Here is a 17,211-nt window from a genome sequence, read left to right on the forward strand (position 1 = left end):
TTAAATTAGTGTATAGTTTATTTACTGTTTTCCATTTACTTTTTATCTCCTAATATAGATTGCAATACCAGTACCTGCAAAGAATTGCAAAAATCATTTCACTTTATTTTTCTATTATACACTTTTCATTTGAAATGCATCGACCCAATGGATTTAATGGTTATATGCCAGCAGGTAGAATGATTCTTTGAAAATGATTTCCAGTTTCTAATTCTCTGCTCAGCCAGGAGGAGTATCTCAAGTGATGTTCAAAGCCTACGTAGCAAGAACACTAGGTTTCCTTTTATGAGTCATTTGGAAACACATTTACAGTGCTCTCTATTTGCACTAAAAATGCTTCCCACCTGGGTTGTCAGGGGGCTCAGGTGGCTACATCTCACCTGGTCTCCGCTAATTGGTATCTGGGGCTGTGACTGACAGCTCAGTAACAGGGTGCACACAAGGACCAGAAGGGACGCCTTTTCCTATTTGGTACACAAGGAGGCGACTACAATTAGGCACTGGTTTCTGCTGGTAAGAAACGATTCCATTTCCTCCTCTCTCTTTTTCTCTCATGTCTTCATCACCCATAAACTTAATTCACGTTCTGCTTCTGTATTTATTTTACAAGTTAAGAACTGAAAATATTCTCACTCCATGAATACATCACAAAAATGTCTCATTCTCCATGTGGCATTGATTCTCATTTAGCAAGGTTTCCTGTGCAGAGTCATAAATAAGCTGGAGGGATTAATGCTGTTCTTGACCACATATTAGCACTCAGTTTTTATAAGAGAAGTTTAGTCTGAAGGAAAGCACAATGCCAGGGGTGGGGGTGGGGTGAGGTGGGGTATGTTTGTAAGGGAACCACTAATGACATTCATCTCTCAGGTTCTACTCTTAGCTCTAGGTACACGCTGAATGTTTTCAAAAGTTAGGGAATCAGTGAGCTTCAATGAAAGGTTCTTTTAATTCAATAAATTCTTAGACTCCACATTTCAATTGGCATTCTCTCTTAAATTCAGAATCAAGTTGCAATTCCTAGAGGAATGCATTCAGGGGTTATCATACCAATTTTTAGGATGATGATGGATTTGGGGTACCTCTCACTAACTAGATACAAAGAAGGCATTTTGAAATACTAAAATCTAGCAGTGGCCTTGATTTCCAGATATTTTGTTCTACTTGCTAAAGCCATAGCAATTTTTAAACTTCCTCTATCTCACAATCTATATATATAAAAGCCTAAACAACTGAACAACCAAATGACAGGCTGACAGGTTGCTATGACGTGCACTGAACACCAGTGGGCAGATGCTCAATACAGGAGCTGCCCCCTGGTGGTCAGTGTGCTCCTACAGCCAACCTCCTGTGGCCAGTCAACCTCCCATGGCCAGATGGCCCCCCTCATCAGCCCAGATCAGGGGCGGGGGAGGCAGCTGGCCCAATCTCCTGCAGTCCCTCCCCCAAACCGGCTAACCTTCTGTGGCCCCTCCCCCCAGGTGGCTGCCCGCCCCCCCCCATCGGCCCCGATTACAGGCCAGGCTGAGGGACCCTACCCATGCACGAATTCGTGCACTGGGCCTCTAGTTTATAATAAATGTGTCTCTGAAAATATTTTAATGCATATCAAATTTTGAGAACTTAAAGCATATTTTAAATACATTCATGCAGTTTTCTATTTAATGGAAATGTGTATTAATTAGTTTTGAAACAGAGAGCCATTTGCCTTGATGATATGTCTAGTAAATTTGGATGTAAATATGCCATGATTTGAATAACTTTCTATCTTACTTAGTATTTGCAATCATTCCTTCACTTACTTATTCACTCAAGGACTTATAAGCATCTATTCTTTGTTAAGCCCTGAATTGGAAATAGGAGTAACTGATTATAAATTATAGTTCCTGTATTTCATGACAATTCATCTCAATAACTGTTTGATGCTATTTTAGGTAAACAAATGAGCATTTACTTTTATGGAAACATCTAAAAGCAGATTACAGAAGCACCTTTACTCTTGTAACATTTACTAATGGTTAAAAATAATTTTAAAAACAAAAACAATGCTTCTTCAGACATAGTGATCACTTTAAAAACTGTTCATGTCACTGCTGGAAGAAGTTCCCACTGTAATTTGCTAGATAATATTATGTTCTCTAACAATGTCAGAGGTGAAGTAAGGATTTCCCAACTTGTTGAAAGCTATACTTTACAGACAATGGCCCTGAAAAATCACTGTGAGAAGAGTGGTCCACAACTCTTCTTGAAAGATTGCAAAAGGAAGGAAAGCATCAAAGATATCATTCCAGGTCTCATTGTATCTATTCTGTGTGTTTGCATTTGGTAAAATATACCCTACTATGCCAGTCTTCTGTCAACACTTTCTCATTTCTTAAAAGTGGAGAAAATGTCTTTGATTTGTGTAAATTGACAATATTCCTTCTATCTTCTTGAGTCAAAGCCTTAATAATGTTTTCCTCTCTTTGGTAACCTCAGTAAATGCCTGTCATGGTGCAGGTGCTTTTATTGTTGTTTAATAACATTAATTTACCAGCAAGAAAAAATGTTTTGACTTACTAGAGGATGAATAGATAGATGAGAGAGAGATTTTTCTATAGGTGTAGACACATTACAGTTGTATGTGTTCTATCTTCCAACTCTCAGAATATTTCGCAACAGACAAATATGTTGTCTGTTGCAATATGTTGTAATCTTAGGCAATATCCAATTGATCATATATTATTAGTAACTTATATTGAAACTTAGAAACTTATATTATTAGTAACTTATATTAGTATTCTTATATTAAAAATAGAGATATTTATCATTATGCATAAATTAAGGTTTTGTTATAGTAACTGGCTACTCATATAATGCTTCTTCTTTTCTTAGGGAAATAGAGAAACTGACCATAATTATTTTTCAAATATCAATGCCTGAACTTGAATTTTATATCCACCTATTCTAAAATTATTGTATATGTGTTTGTACATGTAAACATAAATATTTTTTAAATCTGTAATACTTTGCACATGTAAAAATACAGTTTTTTTAAAACAGTGATTTCCATAAGAACATAGGAAGCATATTAGCAACTTGCTCTGAGAATATATATTCAGTTCTAGCAAATATGGAAGCAAACATTTTAATTTTTCTTTTTTCTCTCCATCTGTTTAGCATGGCTCATTGAAGATGTAAGATTCACTACAGTGTTAATTATGGAATTTCTGCTTTTTAAAACCACTTGAAAAATATGCAAACCATAGAAGTTAACACTTTAATATTTATTTTTATAACATTTAATTTTTCCATATGACCTATAGATTCTGCTTGTATCCTGAAAATGATAATTTTGTCGAAAAATCAACAATTAAACAACACTTTTAGATTATTTTGCATCTAAAATATTATCAGAAATATATATTTAATAATTTTTCTCTCATTCTTTTGTTTACCGTTTGCATGTTAGTTACCTACAGCTATTAAGAAAAACAAACTTTTTGGAAAATAAAATGTCTTTCAATACCTGTAGTTCAACTGTGTCTTTACAGATGATGTTCGAGCTATGTAAAAAAGAGAATATATTTTCTCTCATTTATGATCCAATGATCTCTTATTTTTGGTATGTTCATAGAATTGCATTCAGTTTTTTTCTTTTTTCTGTTAGTTCAACTGAAGACAAACTGAAATTTTAAATCCTTTGATTATAGAAAAGGCCTAACAAAGACAAACATCTCTCATAAAGTCAGCTATGCCAATGACTTTGTTACAACCTTAACAGATTTGCTCTGAAACATGAAATGCAAGGTTATCTGCTGTAATCATTGATTCCAAGTGAGCTAGAATTGCAGGTAAGCTATTTTGTAATCACAAGTGACAATATGATTTAAATTCCATGCAAATGGAAAGATAAATCTAAAACATTACTCTATAGCAAAAATTAACTAGTATTCCTTGGGGAGTTCTGAGTGTCTATATTTCCATATTACATTAATTTATCTATAAATATAAACATTTCAAGCTACCGGAAATTAGAATTAAAATTATGGAATGTCTTAAGGCCAAGCTATAACTCAAGAAAAAAATGAGATAGGTAGAGGTGTTATTTTGAAATGTATCCAATGAATTTCTGCTTTGTCATCTCCCCTCTCTGCTCTCCTCCTTTCCTCCCATCCTCCTCCAACTCCTCTTCTTTTTTTGCTTTATCTACTCAAGCAAATAGAGTAGAAAATATCACATTAGCATGCTCCTTTGGAAAAACACACAAGAAAATAAACATATTTCTTCAGAAATATAAATTTTTTTTGAAAAGCTCTATAAATACATATTATGTCATCAAAATTTGAAAATGCCTTAGAAGTCCATGAATGGGGATTAATAATTTCCCTCAAGTAGTGTTGTACATGTATGTTTCATGAATATCAAAGCTTTAGCATTGTAACTAGTATGATTTTATTATTTGTGTAAGCATGATGAAACAAAACATAGATAATATACTTTTGTTATATTTATCAAAGTTAAAAAATAATTAATTAAAAATATATCTCACCACAAATCTTGGAGGGTTAAACAGGCTGGAATGTGCAGGGTGAATTCTACAAGAGAACACTTTCATTCAAAGAATAAGTGCTCTCAGAATTGTAGTAAAATTAAATCAGTGTCAGTTGCTACTTTCCTATTCTCTAGTCTCCCTCATTAACATATGCAAGTTATGTCCCCATCCTCCCAAATACACCTGAGAAATAAGTATGATTCCATGCCCAGGGGACTCATAGGGAACCAATTTCAAGATTTTAGAAAACATTTTGTAGAAAGGTGTAATTCACAGCCTCACAAGCCCACACTGTTATATAAAAGCAGTTTTCTTCTTTTTCAAACATAGCAACAACACTTTGATTCTGCATGCTTTTGAAAGATTGCATCAGGTGAACCAAAACAATTCATAAAAACACAGTGGATTACATATAACTAAAAAGGGAGAAAGTTTCTAGAATAGCTTTCAAAAAATGTAAACATTTGGAGTATTGGGTGAATTTGCAAGAATGTCACCTTTCCATCTCACTCCTTGGGAAGGATTTAATCCCATTTTTTTTTGTTTTACTTTGTGTGTGTATTTGCTAGAACTCTGTGCTCTTATGTATTTTCTCTCTGCTTATCTCTTTCTATTCTTTGAATTCTCCTCAGTGTGGCATCTGTTTGCATCCAGGATACATCTTTATTTCACAGACCTTTTCTACATCAGCATAATTAAATGATAAAAAATGCTGTAAATTTAATTAAATAAGAGGTTATAGTTAAAAGTTAGATGTGCATTTGCTGACTCTGTTTTTATCTCTGTTCTCTCTGTCTCTGTAGTCTACATATATTTAATATAATACATACATACATGCATGAACGTATTCATACGAAAAATATGGGAATGTACTTCAGAGAGTTGACAACGGCTGTCCTGAGATAATGGGTGCATAAGTTTCCTAGGACTGTTTCAAAATATTCCCACAAGCTGGATGGCCCTACAACAACAGGAATGCATGCTCTCACAGCTCTGGAGGCCAGGCGTATAAAGATGTCAGGCAGTGCCACCCTCCCGCTGAAGGCTCTAGGGAAAATCTCTCCTCGCTTTGAATTTGTGGTGACTCCTGGCTTTTCCCCATGGCCTTCTCTCTGTGTCTCTGTGTGCCCTCCTCTTCTTATAAGGGCTCCAGTCATCAAAGTGAAGGCCCTCCCAGGTTGATTGAAAATTCAGGTTGATTTTTTTCTAGAGATCTTTATCTGAACTAAATCTGCAAATACTCTGTTTCCCAATAAGGTCTCATTTGGAAGGTCCTGGTGAACATGAATTTGAATGGGGAGGGGGGTGAGGGGGGGGATTTGTCAACCATTGAAGTGTGATTACTGCTGACATTGCTTTTATTTTTTCCTGGTAAGGTATTTCCTTTTTCTATGCATATGTATTGATTTTATAATCAGAAATGTGAAGATCTTTGGTTTTGGAAAAAAGTAATCAGACATGAATATTAAAGGAATAGAAAGATGCAGATAGGTATGGTAATTGAAAAGTCCTATTAATATTGGATGTCTTTTGTGGACAGCATATAATTAATCCTACCATTAATTCATTATGACATTATTGGAGTGTTTAATTTGATATTTAATGTAATTATCAATATAGTTAGATTTAGATCCACCATTTTAAAATGTATTTTCATTTCATTTCATCTGTTTCCTGTTTCTTTTTGTGCCTTCTTTCAGATTAATTGAATTTTTAAAATTATTTTTAATTTTCTATACCTCTCTGCATTATGTCATAGTGGTTCCTCTACAGATGAAAAGATACATCCTTAACTTTGCCTGATATACTTATAATTAGTGTTGTGTCACTTAGTGGGAAGTGTAGAAACCTTACAAGGACATAGCATTATCTATCCCCTATTATTCATATGATAATTTTCATGTGTATTTTATCCACTTACTTTATCATCATGAGACAGTGCTACAATTTTTGTTTTAAACAATTTTAAGAATCCCAAGGTAAAGCCAAATGGTCCCCTTGAGAGCACCAGATAATGCATGAATGCCAACATTCCCCACGGATAACCCCTTACACTGAGCACAAGTTGCTTGCAGAATTGAGCAAACATTGGTAGGGAAGCTTTTCTTAGCAAACAGTTCCTTTTAAACAATGTCATCCTGGAAAATACATCTATAAAGGTGAGGCACAGGGAACCTGTAAGCACCTCAAAACAGTTTTTTAAAAATTGTTTTCCATGGGGGATTTTTATATGTACCAGTAACAGTATGTTTATGTTGCTTGGCTTAAAGCATTCAACCATCAGAATGTCAGAGTATTCACTGAGTCTGAGAGCTATTGTTTTTTATCTTCCCTAACTGGGGCATTCTGGTTTATGTTTCTGGTGGTAGGGAAGTTCAATTTCCTGGGACAAGTTTTCATGAATTATGTATAAGCAAGGCTTTGCTCCTTCCTCAGAGGCTGTTCTCTCCTTATAACCGCCTCCCCGAAATGTGATAGGTCAGCATGGTGGCATGTCTTGCTTCCTTTCAGTCATGTTCAACTGTACAAGTACAGATGCAGTATAGAGGAAGAGTTGGATTTAACTAACAGATGGTTTTGTATGGCAAATATCACAAATATATATATATATATATATATGAAAGAGACTCAAGAATAGAACAACTTACAGAACATTTAGAAAATGATATACTCAGTAAATTATCTTGTGATAAATGGCATATATACAGAGCATGAAACATTAACCCTCCCACAATCTGAAAGTCAAATTAAGTCCTTTAAAAAATTACTGAAGATGTCATTTTGAGTTCCTGCCTAATTTAAGTCAATGTGATGTGGAATTACTTTATCAACTCACATAGTACCACATAGGAAGCTCCAACAAACCTAAACGGCCTTTATGGTTAGTTCAGCTGATCTTTCTCACTCAAGCAGTCTTGCTTTGTTTTTCCATGATCTATCCCACAGACTCTCACAGGGTATTACAGTAATATTTTTCTGAAAGCCCATCTCCAGAAGTCCCACGATCTTGATCTCTGTTTCACTATGAGGCAATGTCTTTGCCAAGACAACAATGCCATCCTAATCCATTCCCTCTGCATTGACAGCAACCAGCTAACCTTCACCAGTCATATGAAAATAACCTGTTTAGAACACTGCATCCATTCATTATTGCTCTAATAGAAGAGAAATTGAAAGTGAGAGTTGTCCTAATATGTGGAGAATGTTGCTAAATACTCACTTTGTAGCTGGTACTTAAAACTGTATCCATTCAATTAGCATATACAGCAACCATTCCTTTAGAAAATGAGCAAACATAACATACATATATTGACTGCCTTATAGGTCTTTAGATAATTGTATTTTTATGTTAAGTAATCTACTAAAAGATAAACCATATCATTCAGAAGATTTATTAAGAGAAAAATAAGTATCAATAAAAAATTACTCATTGTTCCATTTTAAGGTTTGCAATGTGTTTACATATTTCCCCCAGACACTTATACAACATTTATTGATTTAATGATATTTTATTCTAAAATAATTGTAAAACAACTTAATTATTCAATAATTAATTTTTTCAGTGAATAAATATTTACTACGTAATTTGCACATGTAGGCACCATGCCCCCACTAAGGGTACCATGGTGAACAAAATATATATGCTCTTGATGTCAGTGAGTTATGTAAACAATAGAGCAAAACAATACATTAAAGCACATTAAAAGATAAGAAAAGGCAAAATCAATTAGGTAATGAAGATGAGTTGGAGAGTAAATGTAATATCTTTAAATAAATGACACAAATTCTATACCTATATTGCTACATAATTCTTCAATAAAAGAAAAATTGAGAGGATGGAAAAAGTTCTACATCAATAGGTGGAAGTACCCATATACATGGAAATGAAAGACTTTAGATAAATTTTTATCCATTGTAGAAACTTGCTCTACAAAGTGAAAAAGCTACAATTAAATATGGGGTGAGGCAAAAATAGGCTTACAGTTGTGAGTATGCAAAAACAGTTTATTCTAGAATTATTTATTAATTATTGTATTATTTTTCATACCAACAGCTGTAAACCTATTTTTGCCCCACTCTCTGTATTAAACTTATGCATTTTGTTGGAGCTTTGGGAATCTATCAATGAATTGAACAAATAAAGTCAGGTTGAAATATATGATGCCATTTTCCAGGTGAAGATATGAAAGAAATTTAAAATTGATTATGTACTAAGTGCAGGACTCTTCCCATAAATTGAATGAATGATATATTGCATCCCAACTCATTTGGAGGAAGCTCCATGTTTGTAAATCCTTTAGCATGTGAAGAAATAAATTATGTGTTCCTAAAGGTTAATGGATAGTAATGAAATGGCCTTCAGTCTTACAGTTGAAGCATAAGAAAGAAGCAAAAAGACATTAGTCTGGGCACAAAACAAACAAACAAACAAACAAACAAACAAAAATAGCAAATGCAGACCAAGAGAAGTTTCAGTTCTTTGCTATAAAGCAAAGCTGTTGGTGATTAGACAAGAAATAGTTTATACTGATGCTAGAAATGGTTTGAGCCTTTGGTGAGTGTACAAAAGTAAATTTGTCCAAGTTGCGAAGTACCATGCATGACATCCTAAAATGTGTATATTCCATTTAGTTTCTTCCTGTCTGTGTTTTAGAAAGTTAATTTTAGTAACAGAAATTCACTGTTGGTCTGAGATATAAGCTGCTTCTGATTGGTTCTTATTAAATGGCAAAATAGGTTGATTTGTAAAGTTCTCCCCAACCACTGCTTTTAGAAACAAAAAATAAATACATTAGGAAGAGAACCTTTAAGTTACATCTGCCATTTATTGCTTAATTGAAGTGACATCTATGCTGAAAGAAAGTGATACCATTTCTGTTGCTCCATGTGTCCAGTGACATTTTTTCACAAATGTTACTTCCCAAAGAGCCCAAGCCAGATCAAATTCACAGTTAACAGTGACATGAGTTTGAGACAGAATTCATTCCCAGGTAATACCAGGAAAATTATAAGGTATTTAACAGAGTTAACATTTAAGACAAGGATGCATTTTATAGTGAAAGAAATGCTAAATTATTTGAATATATTCAAATAAAAAAAATAACTATGTTCAATGCAGTGAGCCAGGAACACTGGACACTTACCATAAGGCACATTTCAGAAAGTAGAAAATGTCAAATGATAAACTAGAACAATTAAGTAAGGAGTTTGGTGTCCTTTATTGAAGGGAAAACAGTCCATGGATTGGGGACCATGGTGCCTCACAAGCAGTGGAGCAATGTGCCTGAGGGTTTGGGCCAAGAGCGAGGTATATGGAACCTTAGAAGAGGCAATATGGGAACAGAACAGGATGGGCTCAGAGGTGGGGATTTCCTTGTAAGTCCAGCAGGTCCTGTTTTCTAGGGTGAGATGATCTCACTAAAGCTGAAGTGAAGGATCCTGATGGGTGTAGGTTAGGTATCCTTGACCCCTATTTCTGTAAGTGCAGGCTGACATAGGTATAGATTTGTGATGTGGGTCAGGCCACTGGGGTATCTAAATTTTGTGGGTCCTGATATATACAAATTAACTTCATCAGGAAGAAGAACATGTGTCCTTATGGCCCAACAACCAAAGCTCAGAGATATAGCTCAACCACAGGCCCCATTGACCTCTTGGACCTGGGGTGAAGTGGATCTGGAGACCACTCCCTCTAAGGCAGACATGTTTTCTGAAACACTTTTCTTCTCATTCTCACAGATGTTTCCTATTTTTTATTTTTATTTTGTTATTAATCCTCACTTGAAGATATTTTGTCCCATTGCTTTTCAGAGAGTGGGAGGGAGGTGGAGGAGGGGGGGGGAGAGAAGGAGACAGAGACAGAGACATCGATGTGAGAGAGACACATCAACTGGCTGCCTTCTGCATGCGACCCGACCAGGTTTGGGGAGCGAAGCTGCAACCTAGGTACGTGCTCTTGAGTACCCTTGACTGGGAATCAAACACGAGACCCTTGATCTCGTGTGAGGGTCAAAGCTCTAACCACCAAGAAACACCAGCCAGGGCCAGATGTTTCCTATTTTAAGCATCTGATTATTTTTGTAAAGTTCCAACAAATATTGTAAGGAATAAATGTCTAGCATTACATAGCTAAAATATGCAATCTTTGATTCTAGCACTATCTCTATGGTTTAGTAGTACAATCTTATTTCCATTGAAAGGGAATAGTTTTCTCCTAATTCCACTGTAAATTAACTATGTTAATCTAAACAATGCAAATTGTATTACAGGGTATGCCCTCACATGAAAAATTCCAACAAATAATTTCCTAAAGTTTTTGTATTTGTTATTCTTCTTTTTGGTTTTCCTCTAACCTCTACTCATAAAAATGAAAGGCTATTTAGTCACTGATTTTTTTACATGAATCCTATTGTATATTATTATAGTATATAATGGTTGTGTTTTCTCCCATTATTCTGAACCTTCATACCAATGCAGATTAAGTTTGATTTTATGAAAACTCTCTGGTTTAATTTATTCTCTGAAACTGATTCTAGTGAAAATTTTAACAAAACAAAAAACTCACATATCAAATAGTCATTCCTCATTCCATAATGTGCTATTTCAAAGCAAATAAAATTTACATTTTACTTCATAGTAATTATTTTAAAAACTGTTTTGTTTTTATAGTGTAGGGTAGCATTGAACTTTGACAACTTCTTCCTGAGGCCTATTTAGGTAGACTCTCTGAAAAGGACTACAGGAATAGATACACCCTAATCAATTCGGCAAAAGAACAAATTAAAAGGCAAGAAGAGGAAGACTTGAATTAATATTACGTTCTTATGGGAGATAATTTCAACTACATCTTGTGTTTTCTCCACAGTTTTCATACAAAACTAAGACAACTGTCATAAACTAAACTTCAGTCCATCTGTGGATGATTTCATATATTAAGCAAAAATTTCTTTTGAATTTTAAATAGATTAAGTGAGAAATACAAAATTATGCTAATCATAAGTTTCTCAGATATTAACTGATATAAAATTAATTCAAATTAATTTTAAGAAAAGTCATTTTGGTTCATGTAATAGGTTAGTATTAAGCCAGCGACTTAAAGCTAACATGAAGATGGTCTTTTCCATCACTTGTTTCTGATTTTATGGATGGGTTGTTTTCTTTGACAATTCTCCCCTCACAGTGATTGCTAACAACTCTCGTTTTACATAATTTTATAATTAAGAATCTTAGAATAAAGAGAAAACGTCTTTCTGTATAACTCCAGTGACATTCCTGGAGTTGACTCAAAATGGGCCTAGCATTGATCATACGACCATATCTAAAGGATTGTGATGAAATGGAATAATTGGCTGAGAATGAACCTAGCATATAGTATTTTAGTTTTAAATAACTTGGTACAGCAGCCAGTATGGAAATTAGTATAGAGATTTTTCAAAATATAATACCATATGATGCAGCAATTCCACCTCTTCCTTCATACACACACACACACTCACACACACACTCACACACACACATATGAAATGTAAACAATATTGAAGATATATCTGCACTCTTGTTGCAGCAATATTCATAATAGCAAGATAGGGAACCACCTAAGTGTCTATTGTGGATGAATGAATAAAGCTTTATGTATTTATATGCACCATGAACCTGTAAATGAGTAGCTAGGTCAGGGTCAATGACAAGGCAATGGAACAATGGCACACTTATTGTAAATTTTAATTACATGAATATTTGACCTATGAGCAATTAAGACCAGAGGGAATAGTCAATTAAATAAATAAGTAGTTGAACTTTCCAAGAAATAAGAAGGGACTTGGAGGTTGGGAGATGGATGGTATATAGTAGATCAATAGGTAATATAGTCTTATGACATAATATTCAAAATTACTACAATTATTAATTAATTAATTAGGAAAGGGATGGAAAATAGTTTGTAAGTGGCAATGAGGACAGGAAAGACATTACTAATCCTCAAATATGGAAAGTGTGGTAGAGGACCTCAACCCCCAACACCAGCAGCAGCTCAGAGGATACAGGTAAAGCTTATCTTCGTGAGAGAGTGGTATTTCAGTTAGAGCAGGAAGCAGAGAAGAACCTTTAGAGATTTAATTCAAAATGTAGAGGATATATGAATATCAAAGGACATAATGAAAGGGTTTCAGAATTCGGAAATGGGTAAAAAAGGGAAATGTGAAAACTCATATACTCATAGAGACTGAGAAACAAAAGCTGACTTGGACGATCAGGCCTTCATGTAATAATTCACAGAGCTCAGAGGCCTAGTGAAGTCTGTCCTAATGGTTGTCTGATGAGGCCATCCGTGGTCCTTCCTCCTTCTGGAATTGCAAAGCACTTGGTCTCTGGGCTCTTCCTTACTCCCAAAGCAGGAGGCTTGGAATTTCTTTCGGTCAATGCTAATGGACTCAGTAACATTGTCTTGGTCTTTTGGGACTGCTAGAACAATACCACCAAGCAGGTGACTTACCAACATCATTTACCACTCACAGTTCCGGAGGCTGCAAGTCCAAGATCATGGCTCCATCGCGGTCATGGTCTGGTCCCTCTCCTTGGGTTGCAGACTGGAGATTTCTCCCTGTGTTCTCACTTGATGAAAGGGGCTAGGCCAGGGAGTTCTATGGCAGTGATGGCGAACCTTTTGAGCTCGGCGTGTCAGCATTTTGAAAAACCCTAACTTAACTCTGGTGCTGTGTCACATATAGAAATTTTTTGATATTTGCAACCATAGTAAAACAAAGACTTATATTTTTGATATTTATTTTATATCTTAACAAAGAAAAATCAACCAAAAAAATGAGTTCGTGTGTCACCTCTGACACGCGTGTCATAGGTTCGTCATCACTGTTCTATGGGGTCTTTTCATGGGAGCATTAATGGTGTTCATGAGGACTCATGACCTGATCACCTTGCAAACTCCATCACTTCCTAATACCATCACATTGTGCATTAGGATTTCACCATATGAATTTTGGGGGGACTCAAAATATTCAGACCAGAGCAAATACCTTTTTAATTTGCTTACACTCAGTATGTTTTGCTTGTTGTTATAATAGTTAATTGTGCCTGTTTATGTGTAGTGTGGATCGCTTTATATTGACTTGGTTTAAACATGGTGAGCCCTTTGAGTCTGCATAAAATAGGTAGGTCTTCAATGCTCAGAACTGTTTATGTATTGAATAAATTTTAAATATTTTATAAATGTAAAAATTATAATATTTTCACTTCAGATTGTATTCTAACACATCTGTTTTACTCTTCAGACACATTATTATTTTCCTATTTTGGACATACATTGTCTTATGTATTTTCTAACTTGCCTCCCTATATTGTTCCCTTCCCTAGAGCATACAACCAGGGAGGGCTTCACCAGTGTCCTCTGCTTCACTGATCCCACACTATTGACTCTGCTTTTACGGTTTCCATTGCAGACTTTTAGTTCATGAGTGATGTTTCTTATTCAAAATTATCTAAATCATTCCTCAATTCAGAGCTCTTCTTACTGTCTTGTCTGATTACTGTGTTGTCTTTTCAACTCAAGGTTTTTGTTCTTCTGTGAGAGGCTATATATATATTTTTGACTTTTACAGAAGCTTTTGAACAATTCACTGAACTGTATGTATGAATCCTGCATTGGGTGATTTTTAAATATTTGCTTTCTTTGGAATTGGTCTTTGCAGAATTTCTTTAATGAAGCATCATCTATATGGAATTGGTGTCTCTGTTTCCTGTGTTCCTCATTTCTGTCTAGTTGTGGTGTTCCTACTAAGGACTGTCCCTAGAGAGCACATTGTATACAGAGCTACCAGTTCTAATGTTATTCACTCACAGTAGAATTTCTGTCTGCAATACTAGCAGAATTACTGTCTTGAATTGATTTAACAAAAGAATCACACAATTGTACATGTTGGAGGGATAAATGTGTATTCATTATGTCATTGCTGTTGTAGAGCCCAACCTGCTCCTTCAGGGACCTGAGAATCGAGGAGGTAAAGAATGTCCTATTTTTTATCTTCCTCCTTCTCCTCCTCCTCTTTTTTCACCTTCTCCTCCTTTTTCTTTCCCATCTCTCCTTTTCTTATTTTTGAAGATAAAATTAAATACACACTATGATACTATAAGATGGTTATGACCTCAATGAAACAAATATACAAATTAATTATAAAAGAAACCCCACATTCAATGACAATAATGCAAGAAAAGAAATATACAAAAGGAATATAATTTGATTGTCTTACTTTCAGGTTAATTGAAAATGCAGAAGAAAATATATATTCTTCAATGTGTGTGTTACCTCTCTCCACCCACTCTTCTTTCTTTTGGGGGTTGATAGTAGATGTTCATATTTGGAAATCATTTTTCTGTTGGTATGAGAAGAGTTTTTTTTATAAGACATAAAAGTTAAGCTAAAGGTTTTTGTAAAGTAGCAATAAGATGCAAAACTTGCCTACAAGCAATCATTTTTCCACATTAACCTATTACTCACTTATTCTAACACATTGTTGACTATTTACTAAAATATATTTTACCTTTAAAGAGAAAAATTTGTTCTATATCTATAAACATATTACTATTAATGCATAAATGTAAGTGTAGGGAGCCCCTTTTCATAACATCTTCCATAGTGTATATTTGAATTATTTTTGTGAAAATACAATGTAAGACAAAATATTTGATTGTTCAAACCATAATTGCATAAAATGTGTAAGTATAGCCTTTGGGATTGTGCAACTCATGTTATAGGCTTGCCTATTCCCACACATAAAGTCTGCAAACTTCAGAATTAGTCCCTAAGGCATGTTAATGTGCTTCTTTGACAACTCTTATTAACCAGAACAAGGTATTTAAATTGCAGATATGCTGCTCAGTAAATATTCAAAAGGCACTTGACGGCTCCACACCAGAACAGCAGATGCTCCTTAACTGAATGTCACTTGTTTTATTTTGTGATTTATAAAAGGTTGGTTTAATTTCATATTTCCCTGGCATTAGAGAGATGAAAAGGAGAAAGAAGAATGAAAGAAAGATAGGAGAAAGGAAAGGAAGGAAACAAAGAAGGAAGGAAGGAATAAAGGAAAGAAGGAGTGGAAGGAGGCCTTTCTTACCTTTCAAGAGGGAAACATATATCAGGCACTTTTAAATCATTTTTCTCACTCACTCGTACTTGAGCACAGATCTTCCTTACTCTTTATCTCACATTTTTTTCCAGCCCATTCTGCTTTTCAATATGGAAATCTGTGATTATTCAGATTTTCCATGGAACTATTTATTTAGATTATTTTAAGTTGCTAGAAATTAAGTATATTTGTCTGTCTTTATTTTAATTAATGAAGTTGCTCACCTTCTGGAAAAAACTAGTATATATATCCTATCTAATAAAATAGTAATATGCAAATTGACCATCACGCCAACACACAAGATGGCAGCCCCCAAAGATGGCTGCCACAAGATGGCCTGCAGGGGAGGGCAGTTGGGGACGATTGGGACAGCAGGGGAGGGCAGTTAGGGGCAATCGGGATGGCAGGGGAGCAGTTAGGCATTGATTGGTCTGGCAGGAGAGTGGTTAGGGGCAATCAGACAGGGAGGCAAGCAAGCAGTTGGGAGCCAGCAGTCCTGGATTGTGAGGGGGATGTCCGACTGTCCATTTAGGCCCAATCTCACCAGGGTCCCAGATTGGAGAGGGTGCAGGGTGGGCTGAGAGACACCCCCCCATGCACGAATTTTGTGCACTGGGCCTCTAAAATATATATATATATATATATATATATATATATATATATATATATATATATTTGCAATATATATTGGAATATATATATATATATATATATATACACACACACACATATACACACACACACATATATATATACACACATATATATAAACATATATATATACATTCCAAAAGAAAATGATTTAAACCTCTTGCTTATTATAATATTCTTGAGAATTAGCCTTTATAAGGTGGTCATTTTTTTTTTTCCATAAAGCAACATAGAACATAATAGAGCTATTCCCCTGGGGAGCAGAGAAGATCACAATTTTTTTATGTCACTACAAACTCTGAACACAGATTTATCTTTCCTTCTCATTACTGTACATTTCCTTGAACAGGACGCCATGGAAGGATACAATGAAATGTCAGAGTCTAACAGGTTGTCTTTTTTTTTTTTTTATTTTTTTTTTTTTTGGTTAACTTTTTTTTTTTTTTTTTTATTATTAGTTAAGGTATTACAAATGTGTCCTCATCCCCCCCATTAACCCCCAACCTCCCCCCCCACACACAAACTCATGCTCCCATCCCCCCGTTGTCCATGTCCATTGGTTTGGCTTATATACATGTATACAAGTCCTTCGGTTGATCTCTTCCCCTTACCCCCGCCCTCCCCTACTTTCCTTCTGGGGATTGATAGCCTGATTGCTGTTTCTCAGTCTTTGGGTCTGTCCCTTTTCATCAGTCTATGTTGTTCTCTATAATCCACAAATGAGTGAGATCATGTGGTATTTATCTTTCTCCGACTGGCTTATTTCACTTAGCATAATGCTCTCCAGTTCCATCCATGCTGTTGCAAAAGGCAAGAGTTCCTTTTTTTTTTACCGCAGCATAGTATTCCATTGTGTAGATGTACCACAGTTTTCTAATCCACTCATCT

Source organism: Myotis myotis, unplaced genomic scaffold, assembly GCF_014108235.1.
Source record: "Myotis myotis isolate mMyoMyo1 unplaced genomic scaffold, mMyoMyo1.p scaffold_m19_p_9, whole genome shotgun sequence".
In the NCBI taxonomy this organism is placed as follows: Eukaryota; Metazoa; Chordata; class Mammalia; order Chiroptera; family Vespertilionidae; genus Myotis; species Myotis myotis.